Source organism: Mizuhopecten yessoensis, unplaced genomic scaffold, assembly GCF_002113885.1.
Source record: "Mizuhopecten yessoensis strain PY_sf001 unplaced genomic scaffold, ASM211388v2 scaffold716341, whole genome shotgun sequence".
Classification (NCBI taxonomy): Eukaryota; Metazoa; Mollusca; class Bivalvia; order Pectinida; family Pectinidae; genus Mizuhopecten; species Mizuhopecten yessoensis.
In genome coordinates this window covers 721,823-748,585 of record NW_018480068.1, presented here as the reverse complement: position 1 = coordinate 748,585, position 26,763 = coordinate 721,823, and the positions used below count along the sequence as shown (strand labels likewise).

The 26,763-nt window shown below is 35.5% G+C and overlaps 1 protein-coding gene across 1 annotated transcript in view; it reads left to right on the top strand.

The window, feature by feature from the left end:
- The first annotated feature begins 2,164 nt into the window (after positions 1 to 2,164).
- LOC110443351 (plasma membrane calcium-transporting ATPase 2-like) overlaps positions 2,165 to 26,763 on the top strand; it is a 160,868-nt gene continuing 136,269 nt past the window's right edge. The window contains exons 1-2 of the mRNA XM_021487528.1: positions 2,165 to 2,291; positions 13,174 to 13,249. The gene's annotated coding sequence lies outside the window, so the exon portion shown is untranslated. The remainder of the gene's footprint in view (positions 2,292 to 13,173; positions 13,250 to 26,763) is intronic.

Below are 26,763 nucleotides of genomic sequence, written 5' to 3'. Positions count from 1 at the left end.
TACGTTCGGAACATTCGATACAAATTGATTTTAAAATTTCATCCAGACGAAATTTGACACTTGCTTGAAAAATGAGCACATTTTATTGACGGCTTTTGCTTAGTCACACGACACATCTGCCAGAGAGGTATTGAGTTTTAATTGTTTAGTTTTGTTTTAATGACAGAAAAGACAAAATCGAAGTTCACCGCTCGTATTTTGTCAGTAAATGAAAACCACTGACGTTAAATGTGTTTCCATATATAGCTGAAATCGTTGTCGATTTCACTTGTGTTATAATAGATTGTTCTACAGTCATCGTCACGCGTCCGAGTGTAATCGCGTGACAGTCCCTGCCACTTCATAGACGCATCAGCTGTGCCCCCCACGTAGCTTGCTTACGTCAGCAGACCCTTCGTTCACACACTTATATGCATAAAAGTTATCTGCGTAAAAATAGATAGATAAATATGATCTATTTATAGATGTAATATGGGGTTATTGAGAAACTCCCACTGGCCACCATGCCGAGTAATCCTACACATGGAAGCTCGCAAATGCAACGGTAGTATAACGTAAATGTGTGTAAGCTTAGGTCACACGCACCAGTCCAACATTTGCAAATGGGTTCGTGGGCAATATTGACTAAATTTGAACCTTGTTAAGTTCAGTAGTATCACGGACTTAGGTAACAATCTAATTCCGTGGTTGTATTAAATTGTTTCAATAAATTTGACTTTTTCACCCTTAATAATGAAATATGAATTAAAACAAAAAACAAAAACAAAAAAACACAGAGAGCGATCATCAGTTATGGAGGCTGATATGTGTAATTCCATCATTTCGCAGGAAAAACAACAATCATTTTATTTCGTGGTGTGAAGAGATTTTTTTTTTTTATAGAGCGAGTTAAGATATGGAACGGGTTAAAGGTATCCCTTCACATTAATATATGATATGCATGTGCACTGCATGGTGTACAAACACACAGGATCTTACACGCGTACGGGTTCCCATTTCATATGGTTTATTAAAGATAATCAACTAATAATTAATCAATAAATCACAAATAAATCAGTCATAACAAGTTCCATTACTCTTAAAATAAAATGGATATTCCGTCTCATTACCTAACTAGAAAACTCCGCCATACTAGCTTAACAGTCGATCTATTGTCCCATTGTGATGTCATAATATGATTTGGAAATCTATGACGTCACAATAGGCTATATGAGTTTATGTGCAAAAAAATCACAGGTGTATTAATTAGCGGAAACATTTACAATAATCGTGTAAATACTCTCAGATGCAGAGATACTGGTCACAATTTATGTTTCATGTCGGTTGCTATATGTTCAAAGTACAACTCTGCAATGATCCCGAAAATTTCGTCACAATAACCGGAAGTCAGTCTTATTGCGTTCATGGTGCTATAAATGCAACTAAAATCTGGTCGTACCAAGCACCATAAGCTGCTATGTAAATGCGCTTTATAACGGCACAAATTCAATTTTTAGATTGTCAATTAATAAATTGCTTATTGAAGCGTTCAGTTTTTTGTTTCTGTTAGCTTTTTTGCTTTTATTTGTTTTTGTTTGTTTCCGTTTTGTCAGGTTTTGTTTGTTTTCTAATAAAAAACAGTCCCTAAATTATTTCTTGTTCTAATTATAGTCATATTCTATGTACCAACATGTATTCTAATGTGGACAAAACAATGCTATGTGAGTTTCTTTTTTCCAAACATTATATACGTATATATATATATATATGTTAATATCAAATTATTTCGAAATAACAGTTGTTGTGAAATATGCGACAGGAAATATCTACACTTGAATCACGGAATTAGATTATCTAAGTCCGTGCTTGAATCAAGCACGTCATAAAAACAACATGCACTAGGCTACTCTGATATGATAAAATTGAATCGTAGGAAGTCTTTGACTATATACATCATTAATTTTGAACAATGGTTATTGAAAGGAATATACTTCTTCAGTATTTATGGAAGATGGTGCACGTAGGCCTATAGGAAGAAAGACAAGAAAAAATGAATCTACAAAAAGAGCGTAATCAACAATATCATCACTCAAATATTGCAAAAAAGTTTATTAAGTGTGTTAGAAGCATTCTTGTTATACCAATAACAGTATTATAGAAGTAAATAGTAATCTCGGAATGAGTCAAGCAGGTAGACGAAGAGTGACGTCAAAATCTCTTAGGCGACGACGATGAAAATCCTTTAGCCAATCAGGTCCGTTTTTACATCACGTGGAATACCGAGGAAGGGAAAACACGGATTGTGATCTCGTGTAAGTACGGTGTTATGTCACTTAATGCATTCACAAACGTGCAGGTTAAGATACAGTGGTACTCATCTGTTTATTTTCTTAATATTCCAGCGCTAAGAGGTTGCATTGTTGTCTAAATACATCTCTCCGGTGTATTGCGAGTGAGTACATGGAATCCAAAATGGCTGCCATGGCCTGAAAAATATGCATGTTTACCGAATGATAATTATAATTTGTGCAACATTGCACGTTTGGCATCCAAACCTAACCATTCCAGTTGATAGAAACAATGGCATTGGTCAAATGTGTATCTTGAATAATTTAAATATGTGTAGGTTTCGTGAAAATATGTGAACCGGGACACCGGGTTTCGCAACTGACGGTCCAGAGCCAAATTTAGATACACGGCGTATGGAACGCCGATATCAATACTTTGCCCGCTAAATGGTCAGAGACGCTAGTGAGTCTTTGCTTGGTTAATATTGCTATAGGTAAGTTTATTTTACAGACATGGCAAGACCGCATTCATAGTCACAGTAAGGTGTTGGCTATCTTCTGAATTTGTGTACTAAATTTATTTCCGGTTTCTTGACAGTTTTATGCGCGGATAGCCCTTTCTTATGTACACACCTACTACTAGGTACATAGTTGTGATCTATTTATAGCCAATATTGGTAACATACATTATGTTACGTGTTATAGACAGTTGTAGGCTTTACAGAAGCTGTTTTTTTTGTCTTCTGTATTTGTACTGAATACAACGTGTAGTCTTTAAGATATATTATCAAAATACCGGTTTTAAATATAGTTTGCACTTTGAAGTAAATTTGGATATATGATATTTTAACAAGGTCGTACAGAATATAGCTCACAAGCAATGTCACATCTGGTAATATATATATAGCATCAATATAACCAGCTGGTAAATCAACCTATTGCAGTAGAAAATATCTAGTACTGCATCATTATTTGATATTTCAATGTAAACAAGATGTACTAAAGATAAACGCACGATACCAACGAATTACCATAAAACTGACACTACCTAAAAAATCTGTCAGTGTAAAAAAATATATTTTTGCATGCCAAAAATATATCTACTTTTAATTTCTGCAGAAAATATTTGTGTCAAATTTTGGAAATAATGAATGTTAATAGATATATATTTCAGTTTACAGATAATGACCAATGTATGTTATGTGTTAGAAAGCTGCAGATTGAATTTTGTTCTTTTTCTGATCTGCAAGTGTTTAATAACTCAATTAAAAGTGTTGTTTCGTATGGTTCTAGCCTGCACCTCTTATCCAACCTATCAGTTTATAAAATTGCCTATCTGTAGAAGTATATTTTGAAAATTTGTATGGGAACCAAAGAATTTCTCTTAATACTCAGGGTGGGACACATACTTTAAAAATCAGTGGAAAATGATCATCTCTCATGAGGCCTGATCGTAGATTGATCACTAAATCTGATATTGTTCACACCAAAAAGTCAGTCCCTTGGGCATGGGATAAATAACTGTTATTTCTCCCTGTCACTTTTAGATGAAGTGGTGCTCTTTTTCCCTCCAGGTATAGGGCCAGTCAATGATAGCGTGAAGTGCTTAATTATGAGCTTAATAGCATATTTGGAGAATCTGTTGAAGGCAATTGGAGATTGCTTTTGTTATCATTGAACAAGATCTACTGCTATCTGAGGTAATGTCAAGTTATCAGATCTTGACATGTGTACTTCTGTCTGTAAGAGTCCATGTGTGTCTCAATTACATCAGGGCCAAGATCCAGGTATACATATTATGGTCTTAATCCCAATCTGTAAACACCACCTAATAATACATTTATGAAGTATGTCATTCATTGTAGATTTAGAATGATTATATCATACATGTACAGTTACACACATTTACATATATTTAGACGTGTGTATACATTTAAGGTGTTCAGTATGTGTACAGTTATAATTGAAGCTATCTACATATTGCAAAGATAACTGTGTATAATTGTAAATTGTAAAGTTTTCAATTTGAGAAATATCAATAAGAAGAAACATTTTTATGGTAAATATGTATTTTACATAGCTGGGAGATGTTGATGTTGTTTCCTATACAGTACTTCAGGTGAATTTTTGATTTTCCCTTCATTTTGAAATATTTGTTGTGTTGTTTATAGTAATTCACAAATCCATGCAAGACATATTTTATCAGTTGAATTGCAAAGTTGACAAAAACTTGAAAATGGGTTCTCAGCAAAAAACAAATTGTTAAGGCCAGTGGTTCCATGGCTGTACTAGTCTGGCCTAGCTAACAGGGAAAGAGTTGCGGATATGAGGGAGAGGGGGCAACAATGAAACTGGAGTGCAGGGATGAAACCTAGGGTGGGGTTCTTTGGAGCATAGCCCTCAAGAAGCTGGGGAGAAGCTTGGGAGTTTCAAGCATGACTTCGCTTGAAAAATTCTTTCAAATATCTAGGGGTGAAAAATGTTGTATTTAAATACTAGCCATCAGGTAGATCTATACAGATTTTACTAGCACTAATATAATTTTATAGTAAATTAAAAAAAATCAGTGGTCCCGACATAAAACCTCCATGTCCACGCATCACAAATCTCGAAAATATTGGAGGAGGCAGTTGCCCCACCAACTCCCTGATCTCCAAGCTACTGCGATGGTTTTGGAGTGGGAAAACCACCACCTTGCCCACCACCAACTGTTTGTCACAGGAGGTATTTGTGGTGACGGTTCCTCATCTCCAAACTACCGTGATGGTTTCGGAAAGGGAAAACCACCACCTTGCCCACCACCAACTGTTTGTCACAGGAGGTATTTGTGGTGACAGTTTCTCATTGCATTTGGTTAACCAGGTGTTTGAAAGAGCAACATCCTATTTACCATATAAATATAGAGCTTAAGTCTTTTTTGATAGAATATGTGTACGGTACATTAAATGGTATACTTAACATGTTCTATCATTAAAAAAACTGCAATAGTTATATACCTAAACAGGTTTTAAGTGCATGTAGAATTGTCAAATTCGTTATTCAAATTGTATATCTGGATTTAATGTAGCTGCAACAGGATTTTGAAATTAGCATAAATTAACTACAAAAACATATTAAATGCTGCTTAGCAGGTCAAAAATACTTCCATCATAGAGGAATTAATATCTCAAAGAAATTATCCTATACTTGACAGGTCATTATACCAACTACATATATTGTATAGTAAATGTTAATAATTTTTGCAAGTGATACAAAAGGAAGTGCTGACCTGAGCTACAGTGAGTCCATTTTCATTATAATTAGTTAAATAGCATTCCTTTCCCCATATATATTGCTATTGATAAATTATACAGCATTGTGCGAGTACAGATGAAATTTGATAATGCAGGAAAAAACACATAATAAACCAATGTATACCTATCTGCCAAGTTGTTTCCATTGCTATTAAAAGAGTTACAGCCCTTGTTTTGTTTTGCTAAACAAAGTACTGTCCTGTCAAGTTGTCAACCTCTCCCAAGGTCTGAAACAAATACAGAAACTTTGCAAACATCCCTTTCATATGAATTTGTGGATGCGTGTAACCAGGTTTCGACTCCATAAGAGTTGTTATAGTTTCATTCATTTAAAATTTACATTAAATAATTACTACAATTATAATTTATCCTAAGTAGTAGTAATAATAAGTACTAACTTTATTACATTTAACATTTCGTAGTCACATGTCGTGTTTTACAGCTGTTTCAATTGTAATACTGAAATTAAAGTTCAAGACATTGAAATTAAAACAGAAATTAATCAATGACTTCAAAACACGAGACATCATTTCTTGCATAGTTAGTAGGCCTACAAGACGCAAGGTTTAGAAATCCTTCTCAATGTTTATTACTTTTCAATAAACAGTACATTGACTGGTTGTTGACCTATTTCTGTGTAGGTAAATATAGGTTCTACTGTGAGTATACGCAAGTACGTACAAGCCTAATCCAGGATACAATAATAAGTTCATAAGTTGTGACATGTTATGATCTAAATCCTATCGGTTCTTTAGTACATGTTGTACCTCGATGAAGCCAGCTTATAGCGTGTCCTTTTGACGTATATATAGTTTACACAGATATATATATATAAATGCAGGTATTAGTTCTATGTTTACAGGTTTAAATATCCTTATTTTACCTACGTATATGATATATAATATGTTACTTGATATGGTACATGTTTACATATTTAAAAGTACTTGCTAACACCTTCCTTTGAAATTTCTTTCATAATTTTTCAAGGATTATCACTGGTACTGTGGAAATCCTTTCAACCTTGAGTATGCAATTGAAAATAAACTGAAATGGTTTCTTTGAATGTTTGTAAAATCTAATTGTTTCATTATTCTTGACTAATTTTTCCCAGACAATGAATGGTTTGGAAAATGAATGCCCGTTTCAGAGGAATTTTTGTCAATTGATGTTGGGAGTTAATTTATATAGTGTACATGAATGCATCAAAATTGCATAATATTTATAATCTTCTTACTTTGTATATATGTAATGTAATGTTATTTATGACCTTGTCGTTTTTTGGAATTTCAATTAATGTATATTCACTTCCATATATGGAAACATGCAATGGGGAAATTAATTCATTTTGTAGACATGAATAATAGTTATGTTGTGTAATGCATTATGACTGGTTTATTCACAGTTTTACTGTGTTGCACCTACAAGTCTGTGAAAAACAGTTTAATTTATTGTCATTTGGTGCATAATAATAAAGCTCCTCTTAGATTTACTTCAAGCACTTATTTTGCAGACACAAGTGATGTGTGGTTTATCAATTACATGGTCAAAAAAGGTTTAGATGAATACAATTTACACATGTTTTTTTTTGCATTTTATTTCATTAGGTTTAATTCTTTGGCATATGAAGTAGTTACTAACATCTATCTGAACAGCAAGCTAGATAGAGCTGCATATAACCACAGCTGGGTAGACTATAGTATTTGATTGCTTAAGTCACTGGCTCATATTCCGGCTTTTGGTTTATGTATATAGATGATGAGGCTTTAATGTACATGTAGTCACAGACTATATATATTGGCGACAGTGATCAGATGTGGTATAATATAGAATTGACTGAGTATTTACTGATTCCTGTGCTAATATATAGAATGGTTGGATGTGAAATACAGACAGTCTACCTTAGCTGTGAAAGGCCAATATTTATTTGTCGGTACCAATAGTACATTCATAACATTGTCGGTACCTTGTATTGTCGCAAATGATTTCATTGTTGTGGAGAAGGACTCCTCAATTTTCCCTACAGATATACATTGTCGTTTATATACATATATCAGTCTTTCCTGTGAGCAGCAGGCAGTGTCTGATTTCATTAAGGTATATTCTCACAGAGGTCAATCTGAGGTGTGTTGTGGTCCTTCTAGACTTGAGAGCTGTAGGTATGTGTATTGGTGTCGGCATGCATGTTAACCATTGGGGGTGTAGGAAATGTAGTGTAAATATTTGATGAAAGCAGTAATTGTAGATTGCTAAAAATGGATAGTTAGGAGTTAAAGGTATCTGGCTACTCTACTGATGCAGCAATATGGAAATGTCAATGGCATCAGTTCCACAAGTCTAATGAAATCATTCTAAAATTAAAACTCGCTGACTGGAAAAGCTTTTACATGCTGGGGGATTAATGGGACAGCATTTCCTTAAAGCTGTATCAATTGTAGAATATTGTGTATACACTTTTGTGTAAATAAATGAGGTGTAAATTGGTAAATTATAGATATATATATATAGTTGGTGTCAAGCACAGATCAGTTGAGGGGTGGGGGAAAGCAATCTGATATTAGACATTTTCTGATAATAGACATTTTCTGATATTTCTGATAATAGTCATTTTCTGATAACTATATACCCTACTATATGACATTCTGTATATTATCCTGGTGCTGTCATATTTTCTGTTTGACATTTCCAGATTAATGTTGTAGAGGAGTTATTGGATAAATCATATTTGTTTCACTTTTAATACATTCATCATTTACAAAACACTACCCTAGAGACAGAAATGTATCTGTGGTTTTGATGAAATTTGTTGAAATGTGAATTTGTGCATGTACAAGTACATCATGTATGGTGATGGGCGTGACCAGTATTTCTGTTAGGGTGAGACAGGGCTAACAGATGTACAGGTTCGTCCAGTTCACATACATGTAGGAACACATGGATCCAAGTTAGAAGTCTGACTCCGAAGTTTCTGGATTATACAGGTTTTGATATGTAGGCAATCACATGCTTAAGTTTACTGTTCATTTAATAGAACATGTATTATTATGCATTTCAAGTGTCAAATGTCTTGTATCTCCGAACAAATGCATGATACAGGATATATTTATTATTACAGTTTTTACACATGCAAATCTAAGGAAGAAACTGGAGTCAACCCCCACACAAACACATGATGATTGGGTAAACATTACATTGAGGAAATGTATATTGCTACTTGTCATCATACTTGTGTGGGGGTGGACTCCAACTCTCAGCTTTAATTTGCATATTCCAAAATATCAGCTTTCCTAATGGGATTTTCTTTATTGTAAATATACAGCATGACAAGTGCAGATGTTGAATTAATCTTCAGGCAGCTGAAAATAAGACAAAAGTAGAAAGGTGTGCAGAAAGTTTCATTTGATAAATGTGTATGCTTATATGTGTCTTTCTACAAGCCCTCTCTTCCTAACTAATTCCTGAAGTAGGGGACATTGAAAATGAGAATTTGACGGTCCAGATTGGCCACAGGTCAAGGTGATGAGTCTATTGCTGTAGAGATAGTGGAGGTCAGGTTTAGGCTCTTGACAGTCTTCATTTGGCCAAGATAGAAGACCTGATAGGTTAGTACTTGTCAACATCTGAAAATGAAATAAAACAAGTTTGTGGAGAGAACTGGATCTGTAGTATCCATAAGTTACTGATATAATCTGTATGACATTTGATGGAATCACAATTTGAATCTGGTGTTCAGAATGTATGTTTACTCACTTCATTCATAACTATAGGTGAATATATGCTTACCCAACTCAAAGGATACTATTTGTATATGTTTGACCCTTTAAGTTGCTGGGTTGCATCTGTCTATAATACGAATGATTTGTAAATCCAACCTTTATAGATTTGGTTCATAAACTTGTCTCAATTTTGCAAGGAAAAAAATTCAATTGTGATTCATTAATTTCCAGTCGTGACAAGGTGATGATATCTTAATCAGACATGTTTATGATGTCTTTGTCGCATAAAATATCTATTTTTGTGTATATCAAGGTGGTACTGGTCGACTCCTTGACTCGGCGACTTGTTAGTAGACAGTCTAATTTGTAGATGAGATGTCAAGGCCTCATTTTATGTCTGGTACCTGTATTTTTATGAGTTTGTCCCAAAACTGCTTAGAACAGCCGAATCACAGGAAGTCTGTGATGGAGATCCCTAACTTGCAAGGTGTCATATCCATCTAACCCCCAAGCCATTGTTGTTGATATGCAATGATTTTTCGGCAACATGCCCTCTGGTGACGGTTCATTATTATGCAGTGATGATTTTCACATGTAACTCTGCTGTGACCTGAGACATATGTCAACAGGTATATATATATGTCTGTACACACTGAAGCTATTTGATCATTGCTCAACCTGGCTGTTGATTGACATATATGTCTGTTAGACCTGCCTCATCAATCTAACACAGGTCTTTACATGGACCATCAGTAACTGCCCGCAGGGATTTTACACTGGAGACCAGTGTCAATTTTTACTCTCATCACATATTTAGGCTTTAGTGTGTAGATCAGATTTCGCCTGGTCTTCCTTTTGTCAACAGTAACGTCTTGGTTGGGAGCATTATGAAGGTGTTATACGTGGTTGACAATACATGTAAGCTTGGATGAACAGGAACTACCTGGTAGGTATAGCTAGGATAAGTACAGGTGCCAGTGTTCAATAATATATTTGTACAGTTCATAAAATGACTACATGCATTAATGCCAGAAAGTTTAACATAAATTTTGTATTTGTAACGTGCATAATCGCTGAAATTGAAATAGATTCACTGATGAGTGTCCATGGTATAACAGGTAAAAGTTTATTTATTTGGCTTATTTAGGTTAAGTCAAACCTATGACTTAATAATCAGGTACCAACCTCAGGAAGTTCATAAGTTAAAGTGGTCAGCTATTGCAGGTTGTCTCAAGTAAAGGTATCGTTAATAAGGAGAATCGGAGAATAGGGAGGGGGGGGGGGGGGGGGGGAGGGGGGGTGTAACTCTTATTGCAGGTGGTCTCAAATTACGGGTTCAGTTACAAGGAGAATTACTTCATTGGTGGTACCAGTCTCAAAAAAACCCACATTGGGTGGAGGGGTCTCAACAACTACTTTGTGTGTGTGTGTGTGTGTGTGTTAAATATGTTGTATTAAGTGGTCTCTAATAAGAAGTTGTGGTTGCACTTGAGCAGATTTGAATATGTCCTATTAAAAACTTATCAAGATAATTTATGTGAATGGGAGGGTTAACACCTTTTCCGCTATATATGGTACAAGTTATTGAAAGATATCCAAAGTGTCGGGTACCCTCTAGTCCGTACAGCCTACTCTGGTATTCTTCACATCATATCAGATTTTCATCGGTAGTTTTGTTATTGTGTAACAGGAAATACATTATACACTGTATTTATAAAGATAGCATTTTGTACGGACATTTAAAGGAACTTGTCACTGATATATAGATGTACTACCAAGGTTACAAGATTTAAAGATATAGCAACATGTAATGTAATGTAAATATCATTTCAGAAATCAGCTAAAAGGTTCTTACAAAACACATTTTATATACACGGCTTTAAGTTGTCTAATCCAATTCTTTGAAGTACGTTAACAAACAGAAATTGTGGTCAAGGGCACATCCATTTGTTGTGTGTTTGACATGATATGTAGGAACTATAGACAAACATCTTTTTTGTGTACATGTGTATTGTGTTCTTTGTACATGTACAGTCATACAATATAAAAAGCCCAAAGAATATGCTAATGAGGTCTATTAGGAAGTCAGCCTTGAGGATAAACACATTTGACATTTATCACATCAATAGTTAAGGTACATATTATCATTGTCATCACATTAAATTGAATTCCATCACACTTTGTGTCATAAATTGTGTGACCATGAATAAAATGTGATGTATTTGTATCGAATGCAATGAATGCAGTATATTTGGATCAAATAATGTACTATATATACTGTATGTGTAAAGAATGTGCATGAAAATAATCTATGTGATATTAATTGGCATGGGGTTACATAATAAAAGATATTCTAAATACCTGGTATTATATATGTAGAGTAGAGAGTTGCAAGTTAATGAAGATTTTGCTTGTGTATTTCACAAGTATGGAAAAGTTTTGTTTTTTTTTTTTAAATCGAACCGATAATAAAATTCAGAACTGAAGAGATTGCTTTGAGCCAATTTGTAATAGTTGAGATGTCTGTTCCATGGCATAGTTAAAAAAATATATGTAAATCATCAAAATAATATTCTTGTGAAAAAGATTTTATTCCAGAAGATACTTCATAATTGTAGATCTTGCTTGGTATATCAATGCTTGATCCAAGTGTATGGTACATAGGTTGGTAATCAGTGGAGCACTTACTTGGTACATTCTTAATTGGTTATATGTCATTAACTGAAACTAAGTGTTGATTAATGTATTCGTAATTAGGCATGTCTAGCATATTCAAATAGTTGCTCCATATTTTTATAAATATGTCCTCATTATGCTTTGTTCCTGTGTACATTTGTGTATGTACCTATAAAGCTCCAAATGTCTCATCCACACACTTGCGGTATACAGTTGTAGCTAGGGATGGCTCATGTGTTTGAATTTGTTCCCTATAGCTGGGGATACATAAAATCTTTTGTTTTATTCAGCTCTTGTGTGGTTCATGGTAGCTGGAAACAAATAATAATTTGAGCTGATCATGTTCTTGCAGTTGCTAAAAGCAGTTTCAGTACATTTGTAGGCGGCAATAACTAAGACATCATGGACATACATTAAGTTCATAACAGCTTGTCATACATATTGGTGCATTTGTTCTAGCCAGCTTTACCTAGGTTTCTACATATTTCAGGCCAGGTCAAGTCTTGAAACAATCGAGGTTTAGAGGAGATGTGTTATTCCAACACTTAATGTTATCTAGCTTTGATATACGAACTGTAGGTATAAACACTTATACCTATGTGTTAAGGAGTTACCAGTGATTCTGTTTCAAGTCACATTTATGGTTCTATACATTCCTGGGTATCTTTGGTGTGTAATGGTATGTACACATGTGTTTATATGATGTTTTATGATGCCATCTTCTAGCAAACTGTTTGTAATACTACAGCACTTTGTTCAAATCTGGGTCATATCAACTCTTTGTTACTGCCACATGAATGAACATCTAAATCTGGGTCAGTCTAGCTCTAACTTAGAAATCTGGGTCAGTCTTACTCTTGTTACTGCCACACGATGTAAAATAACCTTAGCTTGATTTGCATATTTTTTGGTAGCGTCTTCAAGATACAGACTAGACATCGAAATCTTAGCGTGTTCATTTTTGCCCAATCGGGTGAATCTTGTGAGGGGATTGTGAACGTAATAGCTCACACTTACTGGCCATTGCAAATATTTACAAAACCATGTACATACTTATCCAGCAATATATATAAGATGTTGTGTAGACAATATTAATATTCTTGTTTTACAAATGCTGAAATTATCATTATGTTGTGATTTGATAATTGCTGTAATTGTTGTAAATTTTAAGTATTGTGCTTACACATACTTAATTGTCATTAACATTTAAATGCTTGTTTACAGACGCTGCTTGGAGTCGTTTCTTGCTGACGTGTAGATCCTTTGGAGCAGAGTCATTTGTCTTCATATTCTCAAACCTGTAAGTTATTGTTTAGTTTGATCCAGTCCTTCCTTAAACTGTTGTTGATTAAACGATTATTCACTATTTGTAAAGAACAGCTTTGAATCCTCTCAATCAGTTCGGAAAACAAACGGGTATTGATACTAAAGTGACGATTGTATTCAGGGCTTGAAAAAAGCTTACGACACGTAAGGGTTTTTAAAAGCACGAATTCAGTCAAAAAGTCTTCTGTAAAGCGGCCTTGTTCTCCAGAATTGTGGATAACCGCCAACAATGGTTCTGTTTTAGAATTTATAGGTAGCTATAAAAACTGTGTAATTCACTACCATCTAGCTAGTGCATACACTGACTGGTGTAATTTGTGGAACTTGAACAACCCAATACTGTTGTATTGATATTGTTTAGTGTAAAACATCTACATGTTTAAAGGCTGTACAACTCCATGTCCCACTCCACTGTAGTCTTTCTGCAACTCCCCTTGACTCATTCACCCCTGAAATTTCATAATGAACTATTCCAACCTTTGAATTGAAAGAGTTCAAATGTGTTTTCAGGGGTGAATGAGTTCATTTTGTTTTGGTTATAAAGTTAACTGTTATGGGACTGGGCCAAGTGACTGATTTGAACAGGTTGGTTACAGAAACTGTCACAAGTTTCTAGGTCCTTGGTTGGAATCTGTGTCTTAAAATAACAAAAGAAAAAAGTTATGCAAGGTACATGTTTCTTTTCGGAAATGATTTATAAAAGCTCCATCATGCAGAAAAACGTTTTTTTAATGAGTAGTTCCTGTTTTTTCTTCCAGCAAAAACTGTCCTGGGTAAATTCAACAGGAATGGAGCTTTTCCTGAATTTTATATCTGTTATCCCTAGCTAGAAGTACCAGTAATTTCCACGTTACCACAAATAAGGTCAATAAAAATGTCTTGGTTCCTATTACGCTATCTTTATTTATACCCCCCGCGCTGTGAAGATCTGAACCTAATGACTACTGGTTGGATTTTGGCACAATTAATTGAGTTTCCTTTGCTCAGTCAAACCTGAACTTATTAGTACGCGTCCATGCCTAAAGAGCTTGCTTTGGATTATAATTACTTCTCAATGGTAATATAACTGTTTCTAAAAATAACCAGTTTCTTCGTAACTCATGTGGGTCATTCAAACTTAATGTTTACCCAGGACCTCCTTGTCAAAAGCACTTATTTGGAATTGCTTTTCTGGTCAAAATTTTAAAAATCAAGGTCACTTATAACTACTGCATAACTAGGAAACTTTTGGGCGGTTAAATTTTTGTCCCGTAATTAATAAGTTGTTGGTAATATTTGCCGAGTGTAAATATCAGCCTTCACATGTCATTACATTTATACAAACAAATATATGGTATTATGCTGTGTACTGGTGTTTGTACCGTATACAATCATTTTTGGCACAGTAAGTTGAGACGTTGGTGCAATGGAACTTAAAAGTCAAAGTGATGTCCTGCTCAAGCCACTCCTGTGGCATTTCATTTTAGGTTAAAAATCGGAAGTCACGATTACTAAGAAAATAAGTTCGGTTCAAACATATGAGTTTCTATTGGTCAGTCAAGTCTTTATCCAGTGGAATTGCTTGCTTAGGGTTGCTCTTGGGTCTAAAGGTCAAAGATAGGTTCTGGTCGCAGGTACTATGAATAGAAAGCAAGTTTTTAAGAAAGTAGTTTGGTTTTTCTCGGTAAGTCTAACTCATAATTATAGATTCCTTGTTCAAAATGATTGCTTGAGACATAATTTCATGTCTATATATAGTATTCATTTACTGCAAATATCTATGTTAAATCTAAAAGGTTCACCAGTGACAAAAATGGTTTGTTGCGGTTGACTAAAAAATGTTAGACATTGAAAGATGATACTTATATATAAACCGTTTACAATGGTATGTAGCAGTTGATATGCGCCACTAAGCAATGTAGGGTATATCTTTAGAATCAGGAATTCACAAACAAATAACCATTTAAATTGTGTGTCTGCCCAAAATAAACAATCTACCTATACAGACAGGGACTAACTGTATTTGGTATATCAGAGTCGGATAGCCGAAAGCTACCCAGCACAGGGCAAACATGAACAATTTATGCAGGTATTGCAAGACACTGTTTGAATAAAATATGTTTTTTTAAAGTCACATAAAATGGCATTTACGTTGAGATATTTGGCGATGCCTGCCTTTATTACATTTATCTTGTGGGTGGATGTGGGATGTGTGTGTAACAGAAGGGGTTTGTTTTAACAAACAGCGAGGGGCAAAAAAGGTTATAGCTGTGAGTTATGTGGAGTGTGTAGGGACATAGTGGTGAGGTATGTATAGGGACATAGTGGTAGGGTATGTGGAGTGTGTAGGGACATAGTGGTGAGGAATGTGGAGTGTATAGGGACATAGTGGTAGGTTATGTGGAGTGTGTATAGGGACATAGTGGTAGGTTATGTGGAGTGTGTATAGGGACATAGTGGTAGGTTATGTGGAGTGTGTAGGGTCATAGTGGTAGGTTATGTGGAGTGTGTAGGGACATAGTGGGGAGTAATGTGGAGTGTGTAGGGACATAGTGGTGAGTAATGTGGAGTGTGTAGGGACATAGTGGTGAGTATTGTGGAGTGTGTAGGGACATAGTGGTAGGTTATGTGGTGTGTGTAGGGACATAGTGGTGAGTAATGTGGAATGTGTAGGGACATAGTGGTGAGTAATGTGGAGTGTGTAAGGACATAGTGGTGAGTATTGTGGAGTGTGTAGGGACATAGTGGTAGGTTATATGGAGTGTGTAGGGACATAGTGGTGAGTTATGTGGAGTGTGTAGGGACATAGTGATGAGTAATGTGGAGTGTATAGGGACATAGTGGTGAGTAATGTGGAGTGTGTAAGGACATAGTGGTGAGTATTGTGGAGTGTGTAGGGACATAGTGGTAGGTTATATGGAGTGTGTAAGGGCATAGTGGTGAGTTATGTGGAGTGTGTAGGGACATAGTGGTGAGTAATGTGGAGTGTATAGGGACATAGTGGTGAGTAATGTGGAGTGTGTAGGGACATAGTGGTAGGTTATGTGGAGTGTGTTGGGACATATAGATAGTGGTAGGTTATGAGGAAGGGCGAGTGTGGCAGGACATAGCTTGTGGATGCCATAGAGGTGTATGCCCAAGCTTATAGGTGCTCATAAATCAGCAAGGCTTGTCTGCAATAATCAATATAGATTTACACTAAGTCCTTACAAAATTGGATCTTGTTAAAACGCTGTCTTCCAGTGTTAGGTTTTGGTGTGGTGGATGGAGGGGAAGCCATCGATTAAATGACCTGGCTTAGTGGCGTATATTTTCTCATCTCCTCGCTGATTGTTTCCTCTCGATTGATTTTATTGATTCATTACATACATTAAAACAGTTGTGACATTTGCTTACAGAATAAAGAGCTACATCTTGTTTAGGGCAACAAAAAATTCACATTGATAATGGGTTTCATTTATTCACAAGAATACAGTAGATTGTTCCTAGTCCAAGATGTCTTATTAAAACAACACTCGCTGAATTACAAATGAGTTTTAACCAACAAGTATGTTAAATTTTATGCACATTTTCTTTGAAAATTTGCACAAACGTCCATCTGATGCCATAAACGGTTCAATTCTACTACATCAGGATCAATATTCAGAGTATATAGAAACAGTTGGTGGGGGATTCTATCTAACACACTGCATTAATCTTATCTAATTTTAAGGTCTACTTAAATGTAGAAACCTGACACTTTTATGAAAACATTTTCTAGCATTGAACCGAAATTTGGTCCCAACCTGCAAAAAAATCATTACTGTTTGTTACTTCAAATGAGTTGGTTTATAAACATAAGTCTGTTGTGCTATAGATATATGGAGATTAATTATTTTAATTTATTCAGTCAATCATATCAACAGCTGGTGGGAAGGTAAAACTGTTGCAGTAGACTTGTCTGACGTAAATGTCTGGTTTAGATTTCTATTCCTTGTTGATGTTAGTCTTTATCTGAGTGTGGGGATGACATACTTGAGGAGTACACACTCGTACTCGCATACCAGTTACACCCCCACCACTTGACACTGTGCTACGTATACAATACACACACAAGCTTTCTGAGCCTCTATATATGGCTCACAAGCACCACTGGGTCAATATTTGTAGAGAAAATTCAATGTAAAATTGGATTTTCTACCTCTTTTCTCAACGGGGTAAATTTACCTGTTTTGTTGCGAGCGATAGCTATGAAGTATTTGTATCAATCTTTATCTAGATGAAGGTGTGCTTAGATCTTGATCTCAGATCAGCTACAGGTAATTATAAATAGGTGTTTACAGGAACACAGGTACCAACCTAGCTGTAGCATTTATAATTAGAGCATGCATTTTTTAACATTTTACAACCTGAAATATTCATCTCATTAAATTCAAAGCTTTATATAAAATTACATTAGGTGCATATGGTAGAATAGTATGACTACACTTTTACAACTTTAATTTCTCTGTTCACTTAACAAAGCTTTTGAATGAATAGAAAACGAGGAAATTGAGATAGAGAATTAAACAAATAAAAGGAAAATGGGTAAGTTTTCCAGCTCATAAGAAAAATAACAGAAAGAATTTGAACACTTTCATTTACTGTTTAAAGACTTTATTTCTTATTTCCTGTTAAATTAATATTATTTCCTGTAAACTCATATGAGAAAAAATTAAGGATGTGGGAATTTTTTGCATTACACATATATACACAGTAAGAGAGTTTATAAGCACCTTGCTTTCTAATCAGGAGGTCCGTGCTTTGTAGTAGAGTAGAGATGTCCGTTAAAAGGGAAATTAGAATAAAATATTTCTTTCATAAGTCATTTTTCACTGTGGTAAATGGGTAAGTACGGGGGTAATCACTCCAAGGCAGACCAAATGTCAAACAGCTTGGAACAAACTACAGCACCGGGACACAACTTGGAACAACCTCCAGCACCGGGACACAACTTGGAACTTAACCATAAATGGCATAGAATTCAGAATTTAATCCGTCTCTCTTGTGAGTTCTTCTGTATATTACATAGTAATATCTGTGTCTCCTTTTGATTGTCTTATTCATATCAAGCTCTGCAACAAATTTTGACTGTAGCGAACTGATTCCTTGCATAATTACAGGTCCGTTGGAATTTGTTATTAAGAAATTTTACGTTACTGGCTTATATGGGTGTATAAACCAAGATTCCTAAACCGATAAATTATATTTAACCTGTATTTTTAACCTGTGTAAAGTTAAAATATGTCTAATCAGAACTGACTCTTAAAAATTTCCATGTGGCGTTTACTTTAGATATGTTTTGTTCTAGCTGTAGTGGGGAACAAATTAATTTAACAACTTCACATTATTGAAAGGCTTCATATAGATGTCCATTATTGTTAGCATTGCTCCTTAGTTAAACGGAGACCTCGGCAATGCAGACAACTTTGAGTGAGGGTTGGCACAAACAGGAGGAAACACAATGTGTTCTACAAGCCGCACAAATCTGTCCTTGACATCGGAGCGACTAGACTCGCTCCTCTCGCCCGGAATGGCTCGGAGTAGTGATGGGGGTGGCCAGTGATCACGAAGCTTTCGCCAAAGTAGAATTACACATATACACATAATGCAATTCAGAAAGATGCAAAACAGAACAACATAGTAAAACATTAGTTTGCTGCTAACTTTCGTCATTTCCTGTTGTCAATCAAAATGACGTTCAAGCTTTAGAATTGTTTTTAGGAATAATAAAGGCAGGAATGGTTTAAATACACAAACATTCATTGAAGAAATTAATAGAAAAAAACAACAGTCCAAACAACAGGATTGTATTCATTGTGTAAAAGTTTACGGGAAATGAAAGAATTGAACATGTTGGCAACATATGATGGTTTGATATTTGTTGTATGTAAATGGACTCCAGATTACAAATCACTGCATCTCTGCTGGAAGGGTCTGAGCGCATGTTATGTAACATCCAGTGTAGGCAAGGTTTTAATCATCAAATGGACGCCAGAACCCATGTCATATTTTGTGATATGGGCCAGGAATTGATTTATCTTGCCCAGCGCCGGCTGATGATGACTGCCGGCTGATGATGACTGCCGGGGTGTTTGAGCCATGCTTGGCTTGCTGTGCTGACTCGTGTGGTCATCACCATCGACTAGCCAGATAAGCCCATGGTACTGCTCCTATTGTTGTTGGTCCTGTTTTGAGTGCTGTAAGTATCCTGGATGAACAGAACTCCATAATAAACATAGTTGGTAGTTTGATTATGGCTGTTTTTGGCATCTATATGTCCAAAGATTGATAATAAAAATGGTTGATAGTCGGAATATGGCCTTTTATCATGAAATAATGTCCAAGGATTCTCCTTTAGATATGATTAAGAATCAGGTTAATATTTTTTGGCATATTTTTGATCATTGATGTGAGTTATTGTTATCCATCTTGGACCTTCATGCATTGTCCCTAGTCAGTTGTCTATTAACACTAAAACATGTTTCACTTCTTTTCAAGAAGGTCTGCAATAGTTGACTCTTAAATTGATGCAAACTTTCCTTAAGCAGTCACCACAAAGTGTTTTGTGCTTTTGGTACACATCAGTCTTATTGACCGAGACATTTATAACTTCTCCATAATAGCTGCATATTCCTTAGGAAGTCCTTACCAAGTTCTGATCTGAAAATCCAAGATCACTGGGAGTCTGCCCTGGTTGCTCGTTTGCTGAATTATTTTTGACCTTGAATGCCAATTAAAAGCACTTCATTCTTAATTAAAACTAAATAAGATAGGAAGCCCCCCTCCCCAAAACACAACCACCATTTATGTTAATCTGAATAAAATAAAATTCTCTATCTTAATTGAGTATTATCAAATGTGTTAGTCCTAAGATATAGCACCATATTGATTACGAATCCATCCTAGTCTACAGAATGCATGGGGAGGCAGCATATCAGTTAGTTTGATTGAAGATTCTCTAGATAATTTTTGTAGTTAATTCTTTGCCCGATCATACTGATTACAACTATACCAGTAATACTATTGAATTAGTTGGTAAAAAGAATACAGATACAGAGAGATGCCTACCGTCACCTATACATTGATGATAATGACGGTGTGCGGTTGAAATACCTCAATCAACGTACATGTATGTTCAGATCAATGCTATTGTGGTGTGGAATGTGGGAGATTTTGTACTTGGCTAATTTTCCAGCCCGTTTCACTTGATTAGCCCAAACCTGATTTCACTGTTGACATTATGTGAGGGAGAGCAAAGCTGGTAGTTAAGACAATGTGAGAAGTTCACCTTGTGGTGACGAACAGAAGCCAGCATCACCGCAGAGTCCTGCCTCAGATGATGTGCTGCTTAACTCCATGCAGGGACAATCAATACAGGAATTTTCTCTATAAAAGGGATTTTTAATGTTTGAATTCAGCAAATTTCTCTTCTCCAATACAGATAGTTCATTTGGCAGCATCCCAAAGAAAATTGTATTATTGCAGTACGAAGGAAACTGCAAGGACAACATTTTCATGGAAGAATTCACAGGAAATTCTGTTCATCAACAAGATGTTGTATGTAATTACAGAAGGGACCATGTCTGTTCATCAACAAGATGTTGTATGTAATTACAGAAGGGACCATGTCTGTTCATCAACAAGATGTTGTATGTAATTACAGAAGGGACCATGTCTGTTCATCAACAAGATGTTGTATGTAATTACAGAAGGGACCATGTCTGTTCATCAACAAGATGTTGTATGTAATTACAGAAGGGACCATGTCTGTTCATCAACAAGATGTTGTATGTAATTACAGAAGGGACCATGTCTGTTCATCAACAAGATGTTGTATGTAATTACAGAAGGGACCATGTCTGTTCATCAACAAGATGTTGTATGTAATTACAGAAGGGACCATGTCTGTTCATCAACAAGATGTTGTATGTAATTACAGAAGGGACCATGTCTGTTCATCAACAAGATGTTGTATGTAATTACAGAAGGGACCATGTCTGTTCATCAACAAGATGTTGTATGTAATAACAGAAGGGACCATGAAGGAAATTGTGAAAGGACAAAGTAGGAAACTGTAAAAAGACAAAGTATTAAAATTCTGAAGACAAAAAATTAGATTATAAAAAGAGAAACTGAAATTATAAAATGACATATTAGAAAGTAATGGAAGGATAGAAAACAGAATAGTATGAAATCTTAAAAAGATAAAGTATTTTGAGAGAAAAACATTGAAATTCACAAAAGGAAAAGCTTGAAAAATGGATGAGTTATTTAAGGACAAAAAATCAATGAAACAGGAAATAATGTCATAGGCTATGTCATCATTTTTACATTTCTAAAGATGACTGTCTAATACAAAGGTCCTGTACGTGTAGTCTTGTAGACATGTTTAATGAAGGAATTCAGTAAAACCTGGATTGTGTATCTAATGAAGGAGTTCAGTAAAACCTGCATTGTGTATCTAATGAAGGAGTTAAGTGTAATCCTGGACGTTCTTAAAGAAGCGGGTTCAGTGTATAATGGGTCGATGTGTTGACAAATGGAATAAAATCTTGGATAATTGTATATAAGTACCAGCCAGACCTTATATGTGTGTCTGTATTTGGTCGCTCTCAATGATGTCCTATACATATTTGATATGTGCACAATTATCGATAATGTCTCCCTTTAGGAATCCATGCATATCTAACATGTGCATACACGTGTTTGATTTTCCCAATTGCGTCAGTATCTCACTGCTAAATACTGTCGATCGTTACGTCGTGACGTCAAGTTTCTGTTTTTTTCTGCAGCTCCATCGGGCTACTGATTTGATTTCCTCAGTATGTAATCCAAGCAGAGCTGTTTTAAAATCAGGACTGCTTCTGTGGAAATAGATAGTTGAATAATGGTCAAGGGCTGTATGTGGTAAGTGACTAACTCAGGAATGTTGAATAGGTCCAGAATCAATACGGTCTCCTGATAGATGGCCAGGCCTCCAGATAGTGTTGGCTGTGCCTGTACGTATCTCACTACACTTTTATTCTATACAAATCATTCCTGTCTACAGACACTACTACATTCGATTGCAGTATATCCAATCAGATTTGGTGTTGTATGTCAAGCTATTTATCCAATCAGATGTATTGTTGTATATCTAGTCCAATCAGATTTTGTGTTTTATGTCTAGCTGTTCATCCAATCAGATTTGTGTTGTATGCTCAGCTGTTATCCAATCATTTGTATTGCTGCGTTTCTAGCTGTTGTCCAGTCAGATTTGGTGTCGTTCATCAAATAAGGTTTGATGTTATATAGCTAGCTGTTTATCTGATGGTATGGCCATTAAAATTTGTTTTCATATGAATATCTGTATATCCAATCAGATTTGAAACACTGCTAGTTATTTATCTAATAAGATTCTGTTTTGCAGAATTATCTGTTTATCAAATCAAATTATCGTCTTATTTAATACCAGGAATAGAAGTTATTCCAGGATCAGATATTTTCGAGAATTAATACCAAAAATAAATTCTCATGACCTGTCTTTTAGCTGTTGTAATCTGTCTGGTGTTGTTTCTATATATGTAATATTGTGCCGTTCCTGAAAGCTTCCCAATGAAGTTTGATAATCCTCCACCATACATGGCAGGGTGTAGCGTTGCATACTAAGATTGGGTCACATGCCCCACTATACAGAGTTATAACACTTTCTTTGTTCAACAGACATCACTTTGTACAGGGTGTTCCTGTAGACTTTTGTCACCCACTATAGCACAATTTTGTATGGGGACTATTTCTAGCAAGACTTTGCCATCAAAAAAAGAAAAAATCAGCATAATCAAATATCCGTAACATTTGTCAAACAATATTTAGAAAAACATACACCAGAGGGCAAAAATCTTGCCTTTGATATTTTGCTGCTCCTAGAGGTTTTTATTAGGAGACTAGAAATATGATATCTTCAATTAACAGTGACAAGTGTGCCTTATGGCTCCATCGATATCTATATATAAGCTTGAATGGCAAATAGTTTGATGTTTCTAGTGGTGAAGTTATAAATCTGAAATTTATTTTACCAACAAATTCATCAAAGTACATGGATAGAAGCTGTTCTAGTTTAGAATACAAAAGTTTTAGCTCATGGTGTAAAGAATGGTGGTACTGGTTTTAATTTGAGGTAATGCCCTTAAGCTAATCTAGAAATGATGCTCCAACACACTGGCGGTGGGAGCCTTACACATCCACTCTCAATGCTATTTTTGTCATCGCCGTCAGTTTTAACACCATGTAATAAATAAGGAACATACTCAAGCAAATTGCCGAAGGTTTTTGTTAAGGTCGTTTGGTTGCTAGAGTTGTTCCCCTTATCGTTGACTCTTCTAACTTCCTGACAGAAAGTGTCATTGATCTGTCAAATCTCATTTTGTAAATGAATCATCAGTGAAACAGATTTTCATTGCGATCGCTGCTGACGTTGATATGGTAATGCAGAACACTTGTTGATGAGATGTATGTAGTCCCTTCCTGTATCGTTTCTGATTGGGAAGTCAGACCGGGTTTTCAGTTCCTGGGAGAGTTGTTGTAATGTATCTCAATGTGTCCGTTGCTGGGAAACAAGGTAGATCTTTTGATTCAATAATTTCATGCATACATGTATATTGTACCAATTGTTCAGATTTATTTATCGAATAAAGATGGATTATCCTCATGGGAGGATGCGAGCAAGAGTTCAGCCATTGTTCACTAGGCCAGAAATCAGTTGACGGTTCTGACATCATGAGATTATGGAAGGTTTAATGCTCAGCCTCAGATCTCAGATTGTAGATGGTTCAGTACTTGTGCCTGAGCCTCAATTAGTGGATAGTTCAGGCATTGTCAGAGAGCAGATGGTTCATTTCATTTGTTCTGAACCTGAGGTTAGTGGATAGTTCAGGCATTGTCAGACTGTAGTGGCTCAGCTCAGTGTGTTCTGAGCCTGGAACCAGCATTACTTCAGTCATTGTCAGACTGTAGATGAGTCAGTTCAATGTGCTCTGAGTCTCACATCAGTGGACAGTTCAGGCATAGTCAGAATGTGGATGGCTCAGCTCAGTGTGTTCTGAGCCTGCATGGAACCAGCATTAGTTCTTGTGTTGTCAGACTGTAGATGAGTCAGTTCAATGTGCTCTGAGTCTCACATCAGTGGACAGTTCAGGCATTGTCATAATGTGGATGGCTCAGAAAATTGTATTCTGAGCCTGGAACCAGTGGTAAGTTCTTGTGTTGTCAGACTATAGATGGTTCAGTTCAATGTGCTCTGAGCCTCAGATCAGTGGATGGTTCATTGATTGTAAGATTATGGAGTGTTCAGGTTTTGTACTCCAATCATCAGATTGTGACAGGATCAATCCTTGCTCAGTGTTTTATGTGACTTCCACCTGATACACATGATTTGGCCATCGACAGTCCAGGGACGTCAACCGTCTCCTTCCGATCAATAAAACAATATGTGCTATAGGAGGTAAACTAATGACCCTCATTAGCAAAGTAACTAGATGAAGAGGCTGCTGCATGTGTTTACGCTGCTAAAAAATATAGATAGATGTCGACCTTGATCTACTACTCGGAGCACACAGATGTTGTAATCCTGTAAAATATATTTACATTTTATTCAAGAAAATTTCTTACAACACAAATTTGTGAAGGGCATTGTTGACTGGTGGGAATAAGGGATTCTATAATATATATTACCTTTGTAGTGAGGTGGCAATGATGATGAGATCAAGCTCAAAGGTAAACAGGTTCTTGTCCATTTGTTTACAACTTTATCAGTAATAGATTGATGCAAAGATCCTCATACAAATATGATAGATATTAGTGATGGATTTTAAAATGGAATTTATTTTGATCTAATTATGATTTTTTTAATTTTTGAAAACATCTTGTTTTTATCACAATATATATATAAATAACAGAAATTGAAGTGTCACAGGTGATACAGCAGGTGATGGTTTTCTTTCATGATATGCTCTCTGTTGATTTAAGTATACAGGTGGTAAAAAAATGTGATTACGAAATATCCTTCTATTTCGTTCCACAATAAAACCTTGATATAATGTCCTTTCTTTTATTTATGGTATCAAATACCAATAACATTTCAGGGTCCTTTTTTCCCAATTTTTCGTTTCAAGTGTTACTTTAGATAAATTGTTACTTGTCGTATTAATTTTCACGAATTGACTGTTCTGTATTTGTTCACAAGGATTTTAATTCACATTTCACTCAATGTGTTTGTCTTATGTCGTGTTTAAATATTTGTTCACCGTAATCAAAGGTTAGAACTAACATCAAAATCTATATTAATGTTTAAAGTTCCGTTGGACAAATGATGGCATTGTGGGAATATTTAACTGTAGGACTTTAGGGACCATTATATATGTGTCTATATCGAGTGATCCCGCGTTAACTCGTCAACCCCTGAAATTTCATAATGAACTATTCCAACTTTCGAATTGGATGAGTTCAAATGTGTCTTCAGGAGTGGATGAGTTAAAGCTAGAAAGTACAGTAATGACTGGTGCAGTACACAGCTGATAGGTCGACAGTTTGTCAATCTTTGGGTAACCAGACTGTACCTGTACCTCCTGTGATGTAACACTGAGGAGGAGTTGGCAGTTTTTTTTTATGTTAATGGACCAACGACCTTGGCAAACGTGACATTTCATCTCATCACTCGAGCACATCCTAGTGCTAGCCCTGCGGGTCCTTGGTTATCCAGTCAAACTCTACATATAGACATGCATCATAATCAAGGTGTACCATTGTGTCTGATAAGGAATAAGTTGACAACTGGATATCACAAGGGAAATATATATCTACTGATCTCGTTCTCATTGTAATCTTCCGCAGTGGATTATAAGATAGAAGAGTAACACCTTCAGCACTGTATCCTAACATATACATAGTTCTGTCGTGTCTGTGTGACGAGGAGCATTGTTTTATACACATGTGCTAGATACAGGTATTTAATGTTCACCTGTAGTCATTATGGAAGTCTTATACAAAATGTCTGCATATCAGGTACATGCATTTTATTTTACCAATTTGAGGTAATTAGTTTTTCATGTTAACCTATATATATATATATATATATACTAGGTATAGATGCTTTACAGTATCTTTATTTAGTTGTAGGTATTTTATGTTAGCTAATAAAGGAAAAAGTATTTTGTGTTAATCTTCTAAAAAGAATAATGCAAACGATTTATTGAGATTTGAGGATCATTTGAGCAGTTATTCATATGAACATGTAGATAACGTGTAAGAAATAAAAGTTTAATTTAACACATATTGAAGTTATCAGTCACCAATCAGTAAATAATTGACAGTGTTTATGTGAACACAAGATCTGTGTAATCTACTGTATACAGATAACTCTATGTTCACCTATAAAAGGCACAACCATTTATTCCAGTGTACAAGTTACCACAATATTATAGTGTTGTGTTACATGGTGATTTTTCACTTTGT